Source organism: Calonectris borealis, chromosome 8 (genome assembly GCF_964195595.1).
Source record: "Calonectris borealis chromosome 8, bCalBor7.hap1.2, whole genome shotgun sequence".
In the NCBI taxonomy this organism is placed as follows: domain Eukaryota; kingdom Metazoa; phylum Chordata; class Aves; order Procellariiformes; family Procellariidae; genus Calonectris; species Calonectris borealis.
The window spans coordinates 39,341,468-39,359,213 of record NC_134319.1 but is presented as its reverse complement, the minus strand read 5'-3'; positions in this window follow the sequence as shown (position 1 = coordinate 39,359,213).

The following is a 17,746-nucleotide window of genomic DNA, read 5'->3' as shown; positions in this document are numbered from 1 at the left end:
CGGGCTCTGGTTTTCTTCCTCGGGCTCTGGTTTTCTTCCTCGACGGCTGGTTTTGTTCCCCAGGCTCTGGTTTTGTTCTTCCAGCTCTGCTTTAGCTCCTCAGGCTCTGGTTTGGGTCCACGGGTCTCGTTTTGTTCCTCGGGCCCACCATTTCTTCCTCGGTCTCTGGTTTTGTTCCTCGGACTCTAGTATAATTCCACGTGCTCGGGTTTTGTTCCCTGGGGCCTCCTTTTGTTCTTCGTGATCTGGTTTTGTTCCTCGGGATCTGGTTTTGTTCCTCAGGCTCTGTTTTCTTTCCTCGGGATCTCGTTTTGTTCCTCGAGCTGTGGTTTTGCTCCTCTAGCTCTCGTTGTCTTCCTCGGGCTCTGGTTTTCTTCCTCGGGCTCTGCTTTTCTTCCTCAAGGGCTAGTTCTGTTCCTCAAGGTCTGGTTTTATTCCTCGGGCCCTCCTTTTGTTCTTCAGGATCTGGTTTTGTTCCTCGGGCTCTGGTTTTCTTCCTCGGGCTCTGGTTTCTTTCCTCGGGCTCTGGTTTTGTTCCTCGAGCTGTGATTTTGCTCCTCTAGCTCTGGTTGTCTTCCTCGGGCTCTGCTTTTCTTCCTCGAGGGCTAGTTTTGTTCCTCGGGCTCTGGTTTTATTCCTCGAGCCCTCCTTTAGTTCTTCGTGATCTCGTTTTGTTCCTCGGGCTCTGGTTTCATTCCGCGAGCTCTGGTTTCTTTCCTCGGGCTCTGGTTTTGTTCCTCGAGCTGTGATTTTGCTCCTCTAGCTCTGGTTGTCTTCCTCGGGCTCTGGTATTCTTCCTCGAGGGCTAGTTTTGTTCCTCGGGCGCTGGTTTTATGCCTCGGGGTCTCCTGTTGTTCCTCGGGCTCTGGTTTCATTCCTCGGGCTCTGGTTTCTTTCCTCGGGCTCTGGTTTTGTTCCTCGAGCTGTGGTTTTGCTCCTCTAGCTCTGGTTGTCTTCCTCGGGCTCTGGTTTTCTTCCTCGGGGTCTGGTTTTCTTCCTCGACGGCTGGTTTTGTTCCCCGGGCTCTGGTTTTGTTCTTCCAGCTCTGCTTTAGCTCCTCGGGCTCTGGTTTGGGTCCACGGGTATCGTTTTGTTCCTCAGGCCCACCATTTCTTCCTCGGTCTCTGTTTTTGTTCCTCGGGCTCTGGTTTCTTTCCTCGGGCTCTGGTTTTGTTCCTCGAGCTGTGGTTTTGCTCCTCTAGCTCTGATTGTCTTCCTCGGGCTCTGGTTTACTTCCTCGAGGGCTAGTTTTGTTCCTCGGGCTCTGGTTTTATTCCTCGGGCCCTCCTTTTGTTCTTCGCGATCTGGTTTTGTTCCTCGGGCTCTGGTTTCATTCCTCGTGCTCTGGTTGTCTTCCTCGGGCTCTGCTTTTCTTCCTCGGGCTCTGGTTTTCTTCCTCGACGGCTGGTTTTGTTCCCCAGGCTCTGGTTTTGTTCTTCCAGCTCTGCTTTAGCTCCTCGGGCTCTGGTTTGGGTCCACGGGTCTCGTTTTGTTCCTCGGGCCCACCATTTCTTCCTCGGTCTCTGGTTTTGTTCCTCGGACTCTAGTATAATTCCACGGGCTCTGGTTTTGTTCCCTGGGGCCTCCTTTTGTTCTTTGCGATCTGGTTTTTTTCCTCGGGATCTGGTTTTGTTCCTCGGGCTCTGGTTTCTTTCCTCGGGAGCTCGTTTTGTTCCTCAAGCTGTGGTTTTGCTCCTCTAGGTCTCGTTGTCTTCCTCGGACTCTGGTTTTCTTCCTCGGGCTCTGCTTTTCTTCCTCGAGGTCTAGTTTTGTTCCTTGGGGTCTGGTTTTATTCCTCGGACCCTCCTTTTGTTCTTCGGGATGTGGTTTTGTTCCTTGGGCTCTGGTTTCCTTCCTCGGGCTCTGGTTTCTTTCCTCGGGCTCTGGTTTTGTTCCTCGAGCTGTGGTTTTGCTCCTCTAGCTCTGGTTGTCTTCCTCGGGCTCTGGTATTCTTCCTCGAGGGCTAGTTTTGTTCCTCGGGGTCTCGTTTTATTCCTCGGACCCTCCTTTTGTTCTTCGGGACCTGTTTTTGTTCCTCGGGCTCTGGTTTCTTTCCTCGGGCTCTGGTTTTGTTCCTCGAGCTGTGGTTTTGCTCCTCTAGCTCTGATTGTCTTCCTCGGGCTCTGGTTTACTTCCTCGAGGGCTAGTTTTGTTCCTCGGGCTCTGGTTTTATTCCTCGGGCCCTCCCTTTGTTCTTCGCGATCTGGTTTTGTTCCTCGGGCTCTGGTTTCATTCCTCGTGCTCTGGTTGTCTTCCTCGGGCTCTGGTTTTCTTCCTCGGGCTCTGGTTTTCTTCCTCGACGGCTGGTTTTGTTCCCCGGGCTCTGGTTTTGTTCTTCCAGCTCTGCTTTAGCTCCTCAGGCTCTGGTTTGGGTCCACGGGTCTCGTTTTGTTCCTCGGGCCCACCATTTCTTCCTCGGTCTCTGGTTTTGTTCCTCGGACTCTAGTATAATTCCACGTGCTCGGGTTTTGTTCCCTGGGGCCTCCTTTTGTTCTTCGTGATCTGGTTTTGTTCCTCGGGATCTGGTTTTGTTCCTCAGGCTCTGTTTTCTTTCCTCGGGATCTCGTTTTGTTCCTCGAGCTGTGGTTTTGCTCCTCTAGCTCTCGTTGTCTTCCTCGGGCTCTGGTTTTCTTCCTCGGGCTCTGCTTTTCTTCCTCAAGGGCTAGTTCTGTTCCTCAAGGTCTGGTTTTATTCCTCGGGCCCTCCTTTTGTTCTTCAGGATCTGGTTTTGTTCCTCGGGCTCTGGTTTTCTTCCTCGGGCTCTGGTTTCTTTCCTCGGGCTCTGGTTTTGTTCCTCGAGCTGTGGTTTTGCTCCTCTAGCTCTGGTTGTCTTCCTCGGGCTCTGGTATTCTTCCTCGAGGGCTAGTTTTGTTCCTCGGGGTCTCGTTTTATTCCTCGGACCCTCCTTTTGTTCTTCGGGACCTGTTTTTGTTCCTCGGGCTCTGGTTTCTTTCCTCGGGCTCTGGTTTTGTTCCTCGAGCTGTGGTTTTGCTCCTCTAGCTCTGATTGTCTTCCTCGGGCTCTGGTTTACTTCCTCGAGGGCTAGTTCTGTTCCTCAAGGTCTGGTTTTATTCCTCGAGCCCTCCTTTTGTTCTTCGGGATCTCGTTTTGTTCCTCGGGCTCTGGTTTCATTCCTCGACCTCTGGTTTCTTTCCTCGGGCTCTGGTTTTGTTCCTCGAGCTGTGATTTTGCTCCTCTAGCTCTGGTTGTCTTCCTCGGACTCTGGTTTTCTTCCTCGGGCTCTGCTTTTCTTCCTCGAGGGCTAGTTTTGTTCCTTGGGGTCTGGTTTTATTCCTCGGACCCTCCTTTTGTTCTTCGGACCCTCCTTTTGTTCCTTGGGCTCTGGTTTCCTTCCTCGGGCTCTGGTTTCCTTCCTCGGGCTCTGGTTTCTTTCCTCGGGAGCTCGTTTTGTTCCTCAAGCTGTGGTTTTGCTCCTCTAGGTCTCGTTGTCTTCCTCGGGCTCTGGTATTCTTCCTCGAGGGCTAGTTTTGTTCCTCGGGGTCTCGTTTTCTTCCTCGGACCCTCCTTTTGTTCTTCGGGACCTGTTTTTGTTCCTCGGGCTCTGGTTTCTTTCCTCGGGCTCTGGTTTTGTTCCTTGAGCTGTGGTTTTGCTCCTCTAGCTCTGGTTGTCTTCCTCGGGCTCTGGTTTTCTTCCTCGACGGCTAGTTTTGTTCCTCGGGCTCTGGTTTTATTCCTCGGGCCCTCCTTTTTTTCTTCGCGGTCTGGTTTTGTTCCTCGGGCTCTGGTTTCATTCCTCGTGCTCTGGTTGTCTTCCTCGGGCTCTGGTTTTCTTCCTTGGGCTCTGGTTTTCTTCCTCGACGGCTGGTTTTGTTCCCCGGGCTCTGGTTTTGTTCTTCCAGCTCTGCTTTAGCTCCTCGGGCTCTGATTTGGGTCCACGGGTCTCGTTTTGATCCTCGGGCCCACCATTTCTTCCTCGGTCTCTGGTTTTGTTCCTCGGGCTCTGGTTTTCTTCCTCGGGCTCTGATATTGTTCCTCGGCCTCTTCTTTTCTTCCTCTGCCCCTGCTTTTTTTTCTCGGCCTCTGGTTTTGTTCCCCGGGCTCTGGTTTAGTTCCACGGACTCTGCTTTTGTTCCTCAGGCTCTGGTTTTTTTCCTCGGGCTCTGGTTTTGTTCCTCGGTCTCTAGTATAATTCCACGGGCTCTGGTTTTGTTCCTTGGGGCCTCCTTTTGTTCTTCGCGATCTGGTTTTGTTCCTCGGGATCTGGTTTTGTTCCTCGGGCTCTGGTTTCTTTCCTCGGTAGCTCGTTTTGTTCCTCGAGCTGTGGTTTTGCTCCTCTAGGTCTCGTTGTCTTCCTCGGACTCTGGTTTTCTTCCTCGGGCTCTGGTTTTCTTCCTCGACGGCTGGTTTTGTTCCCCGGGCTCTGGTTTTGTTCTTCCAGCTCTGCTTTAGCTCCTCGGGCTCTAGTTTGGGTCCACGGGTCTCCTTTTGTTCTTCGGGCCCACCATTTCTTCCTCGGTCTCTGGTTTTGTTCCTTGGGCTCTGGTTTTGTTCCACGGACTCTGGTTTAATTCCTCGGGCTCTGGTTTTGTTCCTCGAGCTCTGGTTTAGTTCCATTGGCTCTGGTTTTGTTACTCAGGCTCTCGTTTTTTTCCTCGGGCTCTGGTTTCTTTCCTTGGGAGCTCGTTTTGTTCCTCGAGCTGTGGTTTTGCTCCTGTAGCTCTCGTTGTCTTCCTCGGACTCTGGTTTTCTTCCTCGGGCTCTGGTTTAGTTCCACGGGTTCTGGTTTTGTTCCTCGGGCTCTGCTTTGGTTCCATGGGCTGTGGTTTTGTGCCTACAGCTCTGGATTTCTACTCGTACTCTGGTTTTGTTCCATGGGCTCTGGCTTTTTTCCTCGCACCCTCCTTTTTTTCCTCGGGCTCTGGTTTTGTTCCTCGGGCTCTGGTTTCTTTCCTCGGGCACTGGTTTTGTTCCTCGAGCTGTGGTATTGCTCCTCTAGCTCTGGTTGTCTTCCTCGGGCTCTCGTTTTCTTCCTCAAGGGCTAGTTTTGTTCCTCGGGCTCTGGTTTTGGTCTTCCCGCTCTGCTTTAGCTCCTGGGCTCTGGTTTGGTTCCAAGGGTCTCGTTTTGTTCCTCGGACTATCCATTTGTTCCTCAGTCTCTGGTTTTCTTCCTCGGGCTCTAGTTTTCTTCCTCGATCTCTGGTTTTGTTCCTCGGTCTCTGCTTTTGTTCCTCTGCCCTTGCTTTTTTTCCTCGGAGTCTGGTTCTGTTCTTCGAGCTCTGGTTTAGTTCCACGGGCTCTGGTTTTGTTCCTCCATCTCTGGTTTTTCTACTCGGGCTCTGCTTTTGTTCCATGGGCTCTGGTGTTTTTCCTCGGGCTCTGTTTTAGATTCATTGGCTCTGGTTTTGTTCCTCAGTCTCTCGTTTTATTTGTTGGCCTCTGGTTTTGTTCCTCGGGCTCTAGTTTAGTTCCTCGGGCTCTGGTTTTGTTCCTCGAGCTCTGGTTTCTTTCCTCGGGCACTGGTTTTGTTCCTCGAGCTGTGGCTTTTCTCCTCTAGCTCTGGTTGTCTTCCTCGGGCTCTGGTTTCGTTCATTGGGCTCTGGTTTTGTTCCTCGGAATCTGGTTTTGTTCCTCGGGCTCTGGTTTCTTTCCTCGGGAGCTCGTTTTGTTCCTCGAGCTGTGGTTTTGCTCCTCTAGCTCTCGTTGTCTTCCTCGGGCTCTGGTTTTCTTCCTCGGGCTCTGCTTTTCTTCCTCGAGGGCTAGTTTTGTTCCTTGGGGTCTGGTTTTATTCCTCGGACCCTCCTTTTGTTCTCGGGACCTATTTTAGCTCCTCGGGCTCTGGTTTGGTTCCACGGGTCTCGTTTTGTTCCTCGGGCCCACCATTTCTTCCTCGGTCTCTGGTTTTGTTCCTCGGGTTCTGGTTTTCTTCCTCGGGCTCTGGTTTAATTTCTCGGGTTCTGGTTTTGTTCCTCGAGCTCTGGTTTAGTTCCATTGGCTCTGGTTTTGTTCCTCAGGCTCTGGTTTTTTTCCTCGGGCTATGCTTTTGTTCCTCGGACACTAGCGTAATTCCACGGGCTTTGGTTTTGTTCCTTGGGGGCCTCCTTTTTGTTCTTCGCGATCTGGTTTTGTTCCTCGGGATCTGGTTTCATTCCTCGGGCTCTGGTTTCTTTCCTCGGGCTCTGGTTTTGTTCCTCGAGCTGTGGTTTTGCTCCTCTAGCTCTGGTTGTCTTCCTCGGGCTCTGGTTTTCTTCCTCGGGCTCTGGTTTTCTTCCTCGAGGGCTGGTTTTGTTCCCCAGGCTCTGTTTTTGTTCTTCCAGCTCTGCTTTAGCTCCTCGGGCTCTGGTTTTGGTCCACGGGTCTCGTTTTGTTCCTCGGGCCCACCATTTCTTCCTCGGTCTCTGGTTTTGTTCCTCGGGCTCTGGTTTTCTTCCTCGGGCTCTGGTTTAATTCCTCGGGCTCTGGTTTTGTTCCTTGAGCTCTGGTTTAGTTCCATTGGCTCTGGTTTTGTTCCTCAGGCTCTGGTTTTTTTCCTCGGGCTCTGGTTTTGTTCCTCGGACTCTAGTATAATTCCACGGGCTCTGCATTTGTTCCTTGGGGCCTCCTTTTGTTCTTTGCGATCTGGTTTTTTTCCTCAGGATCTGGTTTTGTTCCTCGGGCTCTGCTTTTCTTCCTCGAGGGCTAGTTTTGTTCCTTGGGGTCTGGTTTTATTCCTCGGACCCTCCTTTTGTTCTTCGGGATCTGGTTTTGTTCCTCGGGCTCTGGTTTTCTTCTTCGGGCTCTGGTTTCTTTCCTCGGGCTCTGGTTTTCTTCCTCGACGGCTGGTTTTGTTCCCCGGGCTCTGGTTTTGTTCTTCCAGCTCTGCTTTAGCTCCTCGGACTCTGGTTTGGGTCCACGGGTCTCGTTTTGTTCCTCGGGCCCACCATTTGTTCCTCGGTCTCTGATTTTGTTCCTCAGGTTCTGGTTTTCTTCCTCGGGCTCTGGTTTAATTCCTCCGGATCTGGTTTTGTTCCTCGGGCTCTGGTTTCTTTCCTCGGGAGCTCGTTTTGTTCCTCGAGCTGTGGTATTGCTCCTCTAGCTCTCGTTGTCTTCCTCTAGCTCTGGTTTTCTTCCTCGGGCTCTGCTTTTCTTCCTCGAGGGCTAGATTTGTTCCTCGGGTCTGGTTTTATTCCTCAGGCCCTCCTTTTGTACTTCGGGATCTGGTTTTGTTCCTCGGGCTCTGGTTATCTTCCTCGAGCTGTGGTTTTCCCTCTCTAGCTCTGGTTGTCTTCCTCGGGCTCTGGTTTTCTTCCCCGGGCTCTGGTTTTGTTCTTCCAGCTCTGCTTTAGCTCCTCGGGCTCTGGTTTGGGTCCACGGGTCTCGTTTTGTTCCTCGGGCCCACCATTTCTTCCTCGGTCTCTGGTTTTCTTCCTCGGGCTCTGGTATTGTTCCTCGGCCTCTGTTTTTGTTCCTCTGCCCCTGCTTTTTTTTCTCGGCCTCTGGTTTTGTTCCCTGGGCTCTGGTTTAGTTCCACGGACTCTGCTTTTGTTCCTCAGGCTCTGGTTTTTTTCCTCGGGCTCTGGTTTTGTTCCTCGGACTCTAGTATAATTCCGCGGGCTCTGATTTTGTTCCTTGGGGCCTCCTTTTGTTCTTCGCGATCTGGTTTTGTTCCTCGGGATCTCGTTTTGTTCCTCGGGCTCTGGTTTCTTTCCTCGGGAGCTCGTTTTGTTCCTCGAGCTGTGGTTTTGCTCCTCTAGGTCTCGTTGTCTTCCTTGGACTCTGGTTTTCTTCCTCGGGCTCTGCTTTTCTTCCTCGAGGGCTAGTTTTGTTCCTTGGGGTCTGGTTTTATTCCTCGGGCCCTCCTTTTGTTCTTCGGGATCTGGTTTTGTTCCTCGGGCTCTGGTTTTCTTCTTCGGGCTCTGGTTTTTTTCCTCGGGCTCTGGTTTTGTTCCTCAAGCTGTGGTTTTGCTCCTCTAGCTCTGGTAGTCTTCCTCGGGCTCTGGTATTCTTCCTCGAGGGCTAGTTTTGTTCCTCGGGGTCTCGTTTTATTCCTCGGACCCTCCTTTTGTTCTTCGGGGCCTGTTTTTGTTCCTCGGCCTCTGGTTTCTTTCCTCGGGCTCTGGTTTTGTTCCTTGAGCTGTGGTTTTGCTCCTCTAGCTCTGGTTTCATTCCTCGTGCTCTGGTTGTCTTCCTCGGGCTCTGGTTTTCTTCCTCGAGGGCTAGTTTTGTTCCTCGGGCTCTGGTTTTATTCCTCGGGCCCTCCTTTTGTTCTTCGCGATCTGGTTTTGTTCCTCGGGCTCTGGTTTCATTCCTCGTGCTCTGGTTGTCTTCCTCGGGCTCTGCTTTTCTTCCTCGGGCTCTGGTTTTCTTCCTCGACGGCTGGTTTTGTTCCCCAGGCTCTGGTTTTGTTCTTCCAGCTCTGCTTTAGGTCCTCGGGCTCTGGTTTGGGTCCACGGGTCTCGTTTTGTTCCTCGGGCCCACCATTTGTTCCTCGGTCTCTGGTTTTGTTCCTCGGACTCTAGTATAATTCCACGGGCTCTGGTTTTGTTCCCTGGGGCCTCCTTTTGTTCTTTGCGATCTGGTTTTTTTCCTCGGGATCTGGTTTTGTTCCTCGGGCTCTGGTTTCTTTCCTCGGGAGCTCGTTTTGTTCCTCGAGCTGTGGTTTTGCTCCTCTAGGTCTCGTTGTCTTCCTCGGACTCTGGTTTTCTTCCTCGGGCTCTGCTTTTCTTCCTCGAGGTCTAGTTTTGTTCCTTGGGGTCTGGTTTTATTCCTCGGACCCTCCTTTTGTTCTTCGGACCCTCCTTTTGTTCCTTGGGCTCTGGTTTCCTTCCTCGGGCTCTGGTTTCCTTCCTCGGGCTCTGGTTTCTTTCCTCGGGCTCTGGTTTTGTTCCTCGAGCTGTGGTTTTGCTCCTCTAGCTCTGGTTGTCTTCCTCGGGCTCTGGTATTCTTCCTCGAGGGCTAGTTTTGTTCCTCGGGGTCTCGTTTTATTCCTCGGACCCTCCTTTTGTTCTTCGGGACCTGTTTTTGTTCCTCGGGCTCTGGTTTCTTTCCTCGGGCTCTGGTTTTGTTCCTTGAGCTGTGGTTTTGCTCCTCTAGCTCTGGTTGTCTTCCTCGGGCTCTGGTTTACTTCCTCGACGGCTAGTTTTGTTCCTCGGGCTCTGGTTTTATTCCTCGGGCCCTCCTTTTTTTCTTCGCGGTCTGGATTTATTCCTCGGGCTCTGGTTTCATTCCTCGTGCTCTGGTTGTCTTCCTCGGTCTCTGGTTTTCTTCCTTGGGCTCTGGTTTTCTTCCTCGAGGGCTGGTTTTGTTCCCCGGGCTCTGGTTTTGTTCTTCCAGCTCTGCTTTAGCTCCTCGGGCTCTGATTTGGGTCCACGGGTCTCGTTTTGATCCTCGGGCCCACCATTTCTTCCTCGGTCTCTGGTTTTGTTCCTCGGGCTCTGGTTTTCTTCCTCGGGCTCTGATATTGTTCCTCGGCCTCTTCTTTTCTTCCTCTGCCCCTGCTTTTTTTTCTCGGCCTCTGGTTTTTTTCCCCGGGCTCTGGTTTAGTTCCACGGACTCTGCTTTTGTTCCTCAGGCTCTGGTTTTTTTCCTCGGGCTCTGGTTTTGTTCCTCGGTCTCTAGTATAATTCCACGGGCTCTGGTTTTGTTCCTTGGGGCCTCCTTTTGTTCTTCGCGATCTGGTTTTGTTCCTCGGGATCTGGTTTTGTTCCTCGGGCTCTGGTTTCTTTCCTCGGTAGCTCGTTTTGTTCCTCGAGCTGTGGTTTTGCTCCTCTAGGTCTCGTTGTCTTCCTCGGACTCTGGTTTTCTTCCTCGGGCTCTGCTTTTCTTCCTCGAGGGCTAGTTTTGTTCCTTGGTGTCTGGTTTTATTCCTCGGACCCTCCTTTTGTTCTTAGCGATCTGGTTTTGTTCCTTGGGCTCTGGTTTTCTTCCTCGGGCTCTGGTTTCTTTCCTCGGGCTCTGGTTTTGTTCCTCGAGCTGTGATTTTGCTCCTCTAGCTCTGGTTGTCTTCCTCGGGCTCTGGTATTCTTCTTCGTCGAGGGCTAGTTTTGTTCCTCGGGCGCTGGTTTTATGCCTCGGGGTCTCCTGTTGTTCCTCGGGCTCTGGTTTCATTCCTCGGGCTCTGGTTTCTTTCCTCGGGCTCTGGTTTTGTTCCTCGAGCTGTGGTTTTGCTCCTCTAGCTCTGGTTGTCTTCCTCGGGCTCTGGTTTTCTTCCTCGGGGTCTGGTTTTCTTCCTCGACGGCTGGTTTTGTTCCCCGGGCTCTGGTTTTGTTCTTCCAGCTCTGCTTTAGCTCCTCGGGCTCTGGTTTGGGTCCACGGGTATCGTTTTGTTCCTCAGGCCCACCATTTCTTCCTCGGTCTCTGGTTTTCTTCCTCGGGCTCTGGTTTCTTTCCTCGGGCTCTGGTTTTGTTCCTCGAGCTGTGGTTTTGCTCCTCTAGCTCTGATTGTCTTCCTCGGGCTCTGGTTTACTTCCTCGAGGGCTAGTTTTGTTCCTCGGGCTCTGGTTTTATTCCTCGGGCCCTCCCTTTGTTCTTCGCGATCTGGTTTTGTTCCTCGGGCTCTGGTTTCATTCCTCGGGCTCTGGTTTCCTTCCTTCGGCTCTGGTTTTTTTCCTCGAGCTGTGGTTTTGCTCCTGTAGCTCTGGTTGTCTTCCTCGGGCTCTGGTTTTCTTCCTCAGGCTCTGGTTTTCTTCCTCGACGGCTGGTTTTGTTCCCCAGGCTCTGGTTTTGTTCTTCCAGCTCTGCTTTAGCTCCTCGGGCTCTGGTTTGGGTCCACGGGTCTCGTTTTGTTCCTCGGGCCCACCATTTCTTCCTCGGTCTCTGGTTTTGTTCCTCGGACTCTAGTATAATTCCACGGGCTCTGGTTTTGTTCCTTGGGGCCTCCTTTTGTTCTTCGCGATCTGGTTTTGTTCCTCGGGATCTGGTTTTGTTCCTCGGGCTCTGGTTTCTTTCCTCGGGCTCTGGTTTTGTTCCTTGAGCTGTGGTTTTGCTCCTCTAGCTCTGGTTGTCTTCCTCGGGCTCTGGTTTTCTTCCTCGACGGCTAGTTTTGTTCCTCGGGCTCTGGTTTTATTCCTCGGGCCCTCCTTTTTTTCTTCGCGGTCTGGTTTTATTCCTCGGGCTCTGGTTTCATTCCTCGTGCTCTGGTTGTCTTCCTCGGTCTCTGGTTTTCTTCCTTGGGCTCTGGTTTTCTTCCTCGAGGGCTGGTTTTGTTCCCCGGGCTCTGGTTTTGTTCTTCCAGCTCTGCTTTAGCTCCTCGGGCTCTGATTTGGGTCCACGGGTCTCGTTTTGATCCTCGGGCCCACCATTTCTTCCTCGGTCTCTGGTTTTGTTCCTCGGGCTCTGGTTTTCTTCCTCGGGCTCTGATATTGTTCCTCGGCCTCTTCTTTTCTTCCTCTGCCCCTGCTTTTTTTTCTCGGCCTCTGGTTTTTTTCCCCGGGCTCTGGTTTAGTTCCACGGACTCTGCTTTTGTTCCTCAGGCTCTGGTTTTTTTCCTCGGGCTCTGGTTTTGTTCCTCGGTCTCTAGTATAATTCCACGGGCTCTGGTTTTGTTCCTTGGGGCCTCCTTTTGTTCTTCGCGATCTGGTTTTGTTCCTCGGGATCTGGTTTTGTTCCTCGGGCTCTGGTTTCTTTCCTCGGTAGCTCGTTTTGTTCCTCGAGCTGTGGTTTTGCTCCTCTAGGTCTCGTTGTCTTCCTCGGACTCTGGTTTTCTTCCTCGGGCTCTGCTTTTCTTCCTCGAGGGCTAGTTTTGTTCCTTGGTGTCTGGTTTTATTCCTCGGACCCTCCTTTTGTTCTTAGCGATCTGGTTTTGTTCCTTGGGCTCTGGTTTTCTTCCTCGGGCTCTGGTTTCTTTCCTCGGGCTCTGGTTTTGTTCCTCGAGCTGTGATTTTGCTCCTCTAGCTCTGGTTGTCTTCCTCGGGCTCTGGTATTCTTCTTCGTCGAGGGCTAGTTTTGTTCCTCGGGCGCTGGTTTTATGCCTCGGGGTCTCCTGTTGTTCCTCGGGCTCTGGTTTCATTCCTCGGGCTCTGGTTTCTTTCCTCGGGCTCTGGTTTTGTTCCTCGAGCTGTGGTTTTGCTCCTCTAGCTCTGGTTGTCTTCCTCGGGCTCTGGTTTTCTTCCTCGGGGTCTGGTTTTCTTCCTCGACGGCTGGTTTTGTTCCCCGGGCTCTGGTTTTGTTCTTCCAGCTCTGCTTTAGCTCCTCGGGCTCTGGTTTGGGTCCACGGGTATCGTTTTGTTCCTCAGGCCCACCATTTCTTCCTCGGTCTCTGGTTTTCTTCCTCGGGCTCTGGTTTCTTTCCTCGGGCTCTGGTTTTGTTCCTCAAGCTGTGGTTTTGCTCCTCTAGTTCTGGTTGTCTTCCTCGGGCTCTGGTATTCTTCCTCGAGGGCTAGTTTTGTTCCTCGGGGTCTCGTTTTATTCCTCGGACCCTCCTTTTGTTCTTCGGGACCTGTTTTTGTTCCTCGGGCTCTGGTTTCTTTCCTCGGGCTCTGGTTTTGTTCCTCGAGCTGTGGTTTTGCTCCTCTAGCTCTGATTGTCTTCCTCGGGCTCTGGTTTACTTCCTCGAGGGCTAGTTTTGTTCCTCGGGCTCTGGTTTTATTCCTCGGGCCCTCCCTTTGTTCTTCGCGATCTGGTTTTGTTCCTCGGGCTCTGGTTTCATTCCTCGGGCTCTGGTTTCCTTCCTTCGGCTCTGGTTTTTTTCCTCGAGCTGTGGTTTTGCTCCTGTAGCTCTGGTTGTCTTCCTCGGGCTCTGGTTTTCTTCCTCGGGCTCTGGTTTTCTTCCTCGACGGCTGGTTTTGTTCCCCAGGCTCTGGTTTTGTTCTTCCAGCTCTGCTTTAGCTCCTCGGGCTCTGGTTTGGGTCCACGGGTCTCGTTTTGTTCCTCGGGCCCACCATTTCTTCCTCGGTCTCTGGTTTTGTTCCTCGGACTCTAGTATAATTCCACGGGCTCTGGTTTTGTTCCTTGGGGCCTCCTTTTGTTCTTCGCGATCTGGTTTTGTTCCTCGGGATCTGGTTTTGTTCCTCGGGCTCTGGTTTCTTTCCTCGGGAGCTCGTTTTGTTCCTCGAGCTGTGGTTTTTCTCCTCTAGCTCTCGTTGTCTTCCTCGGGCTCTGGTTTTCTTCCTCGGGCTCTGCTTTTCTTCCTCGAGGGCTAGTTTTGTTCCTTGGGGTCTGGTTTTATTCCTCGGACCCTCCTTTTGTTCCTTAGGATCTGGTTTCCTTCCTCGGGCTCTGGTTTCTTTCCTCGGGCTCTGGTTTTGTTCCTCGATCTGTGGTTTTGCTCCTCTAGCTCTGGTTGTCTTCCTCGGGCTCTGGTATTCTTCTTCGAGGGCTAGTTTTGTTCCTCGGGGTCTGGTTTTATGCCTCGGGCCCTCCTGTTGTTCCTCGGGCTCTGGTTTTATTCCTCGGACCCTCCTTTTGTTCTTCGGGACCTGTTTTTGTTCCTCGGGCTCTGGTTTCTTTCCTCGGGCTCTGGTTTTGTTCCTCGAGCTGTGGTTTTGCTCCTCTAGCTCTGGTTTTCTTCCTCGAGGGCTAGTTTTGTTCCTCGGGCTCTGGTTTTATGCCTCGGGCCCTCCTGTTGTTCCTCGGGCTCTGGTTTTATTCCTCGGGCCCTCCTTTTCTTCTTCGCGATCTGGTTTTGTTCCTCGAGCTGTGGTTTTGCTCCTCTAGGTCTGGTTGTCTTCCTCGGGCTCTGGTTTCATTCCTCGCGCTCTGGTTTTCTTCCTCGAGGGCTGGTTTTGTTCCCCGGGCTCTGTTTTTGTTCTTCCAGCTCTGCTTTAGCTCCTCGGGCTCTGGTTTGGGTCCACGGGTCTCGTTTTGTTCCTCAGGCCCACCATTTCTTCCTCGGTCTCTGGTTTTGTTCCTCGGGCTCTGGTTTTCTTCCTTGGGCTCTGGTATTTTTCCTCGGCCTCTTTTTTTTTTCCTCTGCCCCTGCCTTTTTTTCTCGGCCTCTGGTTTTGTTCCCCGGGCTCTGGTTTAGTTCCACGGGCTCTGCTTTTGTTCCTCAGGCTCTGGTTTTTTTCCTCGGGCTCTGGTTTTGTTCCTCGGACTCTAGTATAATTCCACAGGCTCTGGTTTTGTTCCTCGGGGCCTCCTTTTGTTCTTCGCGATCTGGTTTTGTTCCTCGGGATCTGGTTTTGTTCCTCGGGCTCTGGTTTCTTTCCTCGGTAGCTCGTTTTGTTCCTCAAGCTGTGGTTTTGCTCCTCTAGGTCTCGTTGTCTTCCTCGGACTCTGGTTTTCTTCCTCGGGCTCTGCTTTTCTTCCTCGAGGGCTAGTTTTGTTCCTTGGGGTCTGGTTTTATTCCTCGGACCCTCCTTTTGTTCTTCGGACCCTCCTTTTGTTCCTTGGGCTCTGGTTTCCTTCCTCGGGCTCTGGTTTCCTTCCTCGGGCTCTGGTTTCTTTCCTCGGGCTCTGGTTTTGTTCCTCGAGCTGTGATTTTGCTCCTCTAGCTCTGGTTGTCTTCCTCGGGCTCTGGTATTCTTCCTCGAGGGCTAGTTTTGTTCCTCGGGGTCTCGTTTTATTCCTCGGACCCTCCTTTTGTTCTTCGGGACCTGTTTTTGTTCCTCGGGCTCTGGTTTCTTTCCTCGGGCTCTGGTTTTGTTCCTTGAGCTGTGGTTTTGCTCCTCTAGCTCTGGTTGTCTTCCTCGGGCTCTGGTTTTCTTCCTCGACGGCTAGTTTTGTTCCTCGGGCTCTGGTTTTATTCCTCGGGCCCTCCTTTTTTTCTTCGCGGTCTGGTTTTATTCCTCGGGCTCTGGTTTCATTCCTCGTGCTCTGGTTGTCTTCCTCGGTCTCTGGTTTTCTTCCTTGGGCTCTGGTTTTCTTCCTCGAGGGCTGGTTTTGTTCCCCGGGCTCTGGTTTTGTTCTTCCAGCTCTGCTTTAGCTCCTCGGGCTCTGATTTGGGTCCACGGGTCTCGTTTTGATCCTCGGGCCCACCATTTCTTCCTCGGTCTCTGGTTTTGTTCCTCGGGCTCTGGTTTTCTTCCTCGGGCTCTGATATTGTTCCTCGGCCTCTTCTTTTCTTCCTCTGCCCCTGCTTTTTTTTCTCGGCCTCTGGTTTTTTTCCCCGGGCTCTGGTTTAGTTCCACGGACTCTGCTTTTGTTCCTCAGGCTCTGGTTTTTTTCCTCGGGCTCTGGTTTTGTTCCTCGGTCTCTAGTATAATTCCACAGGCTCTGGTTTTGTTCCTTGGGGCCTCCTTTTGTTCTTCGCGATCTGGTTTTGTTCCTCGGGATCTGGTTTTGTTCCTCGGGCTCTGGTTTCTTTCCTCGGTAGCTCGTTTTGTTCCTCGAGCTGTGGTTTTGCTCCTCTAGGTCTCGTTGTCTTCCTCGGACTCTGGTTTTCTTCCTCGGGCTCTGCTTTTCTTCCTCGAGGGCTAGTTTTGTTCCTTGGTGTCTGGTTTTATTCCTCGGACCCTCCTTTTGTTCTTAGCGATCTGGTTTTGTTCCTTGGGCTCTGGTTTTCTTCCTCGGGCTCTGGTTTCTTTCCTCGGGCTCTGGTTTTGTTCCTCGAGCTGTGATTTTGCTCCTCTAGCTCTGGTTGTCTTCCTCGGGCTCTGGTATTCTTCTTCGTCGAGGGCTAGTTTTGTTCCTCGGGCGCTGGTTTTATGCCTCGGGGTCTCCTGTTGTTCCTCGGGCTCTGGTTTCATTCCTCGGGCTCTGGTTTCTTTCCTCGGGCTCTGGTTTTGTTCCTCGAGCTGTGGTTTTGCTCCTCTAGCTCTGGTTGTCTTCCTCGGGCTCTGGTTTTCTTCCTCGGGGTCTGGTTTTCTTCCTCGACGGCTGGTTTTGTTCCCCGGGCTCTGGTTTTGTTCTTCCAGCTCTGCTTTAGCTCCTCGGGCTCTGGTTTGGGTCCACGGGTATCGTTTTGTTCCTCAGGCCCACCATTTCTTCCTCGGTCTCTGGTTTTCTTCCTCGGGCTCTGGTTTCTTTCCTCGGGCTCTGGTTTTGTTCCTCGAGCTGTGGTTTTGCTCCTCTAGCTCTGATTGTCTTCCTCGGGCTCTGGTTTACTTCCTCGAGGGCTAGTTTTGTTCCTCGGGCTCTGGTTTTATTCCTCGGGCCCTCCCTTTGTTCTTCGCGATCTGGTTTTGTTCCTCGGGCTCTGGTTTCATTCCTCGGGCTCTGGTTTCCTTCCTTCGGCTCTGGTTTTTTTCCTCGAGCTGTGGTTTTGCTCCTGTAGCTCTGGTTGTCTTCCTCGGGCTCTGGTTTTCTTCCTCGGGCTCTGGTTTTCTTCCTCGACGGCTGGTTTTGTTCCCCAGGCTCTGGTTTTGTTCTTCCAGCTCTGCTTTAGCTCCTCGGGCTCTGGTTTGGGTCCACGGGTCTCGTTTTGTTCCTCGGGCCCACCATTTCTTCCTCGGTCTCTGGTTTTGTTCCTCGGACTCTAGTATAATTCCACGGGCTCTGGTTTTGTTCCTTGGGGCCTCCTTTTGTTCTTCGCGATCTGGTTTTGTTCCTCGGGATCTGGTTTTGTTCCTCGGGCTCTGGTTTCTTTCCTCGGGCTCTGGTTTTGTTCCTTGAGCTGTGGTTTTGCTCCTCTAGCTCTGGTTGTCTTCCTCGGGCTCTGGTTTTCTTCCTCGACGGCTAGTTTTGTTCCTCGGGCTCTGGTTTTATTCCTCGGGCCCTCCTTTTTTTCTTCGCGGTCTGGTTTTATTCCTCGGGCTCTGGTTTCATTCCTCGTGCTCTGGTTGTCTTCCTCGGTCTCTGGTTTTCTTCCTTGGGCTCTGGTTTTCTTCCTCGAGGGCTGGTTTTGTTCCCCGGGCTCTGGTTTTGTTCTTCCAGCTCTGCTTTAGCTCCTCGGGCTCTGATTTGGGTCCACGGGTCTCGTTTTGATCCTCGGGCCCACCATTTCTTCCTCGGTCTCTGGTTTTGTTCCTCGGGCTCTGGTTTTCTTCCTCGGGCTCTGATATTGTTCCTCGGCCTCTTCTTTTCTTCCTCTGCCCCTGCTTTTTTTTCTCGGCCTCTGGTTTTTTTCCCCGGGCTCTGGTTTAGTTCCACGGACTCTGCTTTTGTTCCTCAGGCTCTGGTTTTTTTCCTCGGGCTCTGGTTTTGTTCCTCGGTCTCTAGTATAATTCCACGGGCTCTGGTTTTGTTCCTTGGGGCCTCCTTTTGTTCTTCGCGATCTGGTTTTGTTCCTCGGGATCTGGTTTTGTTCCTCGGGCTCTGGTTTCTTTCCTCGGTAGCTCGTTTTGTTCCTCGAGCTGTGGTTTTGCTCCTCTAGGTCTCGTTGTCTTCCTCGGACTCTGGTTTTCTTCCTCGGGCTCTGCTTTTCTTCCTCGAGGGCTAGTTTTGTTCCTTGGTGTCTGGTTTTATTCCTCGGACCCTCCTTTTGTTCTTAGCGATCTGGTTTTGTTCCTTGGGCTCTGGTTTTCTTCCTCGGGCTCTGGTTTCTTTCCTCGGGCTCTGGTTTTGTTCCTCGAGCTGTGATTTTGCTCCTCTAGCTCTGGTTGTCTTCCTCGGGCTCTGGTATTCTTCTTCGTCGAGGGCTAGTTTTGTTCCTCGGGCGCTGGTTTTATGCCTCGGGGTCTCCTGTTGTTCCTCGGGCTCTGGTTTCATTCCTCGGGCTCTGGTTTCTTTCCTCGGGCTCTGGTTTTGTTCCTCGAGCTGTGGTTTTGCTCCTCTAGCTCTGGTTGTCTTCCTCGGGCTCTGGTTTTCTTCCTCGGGGTCTGGTTTTCTTCCTCGACGGCTGGTTTTGTTCCCCGGGCTCTGGTTTTGTTCTTCCAGCTCTGCTTTAGCTCCTCGGGCTCTGGTTTGGGTCCACGGGTATCGTTTTGTTCCTCAGGCCCACCATTTCTTCCTCGGTCTCTGGTTTTCTTCCTCGGGCTCTGGTTTCTTTCCT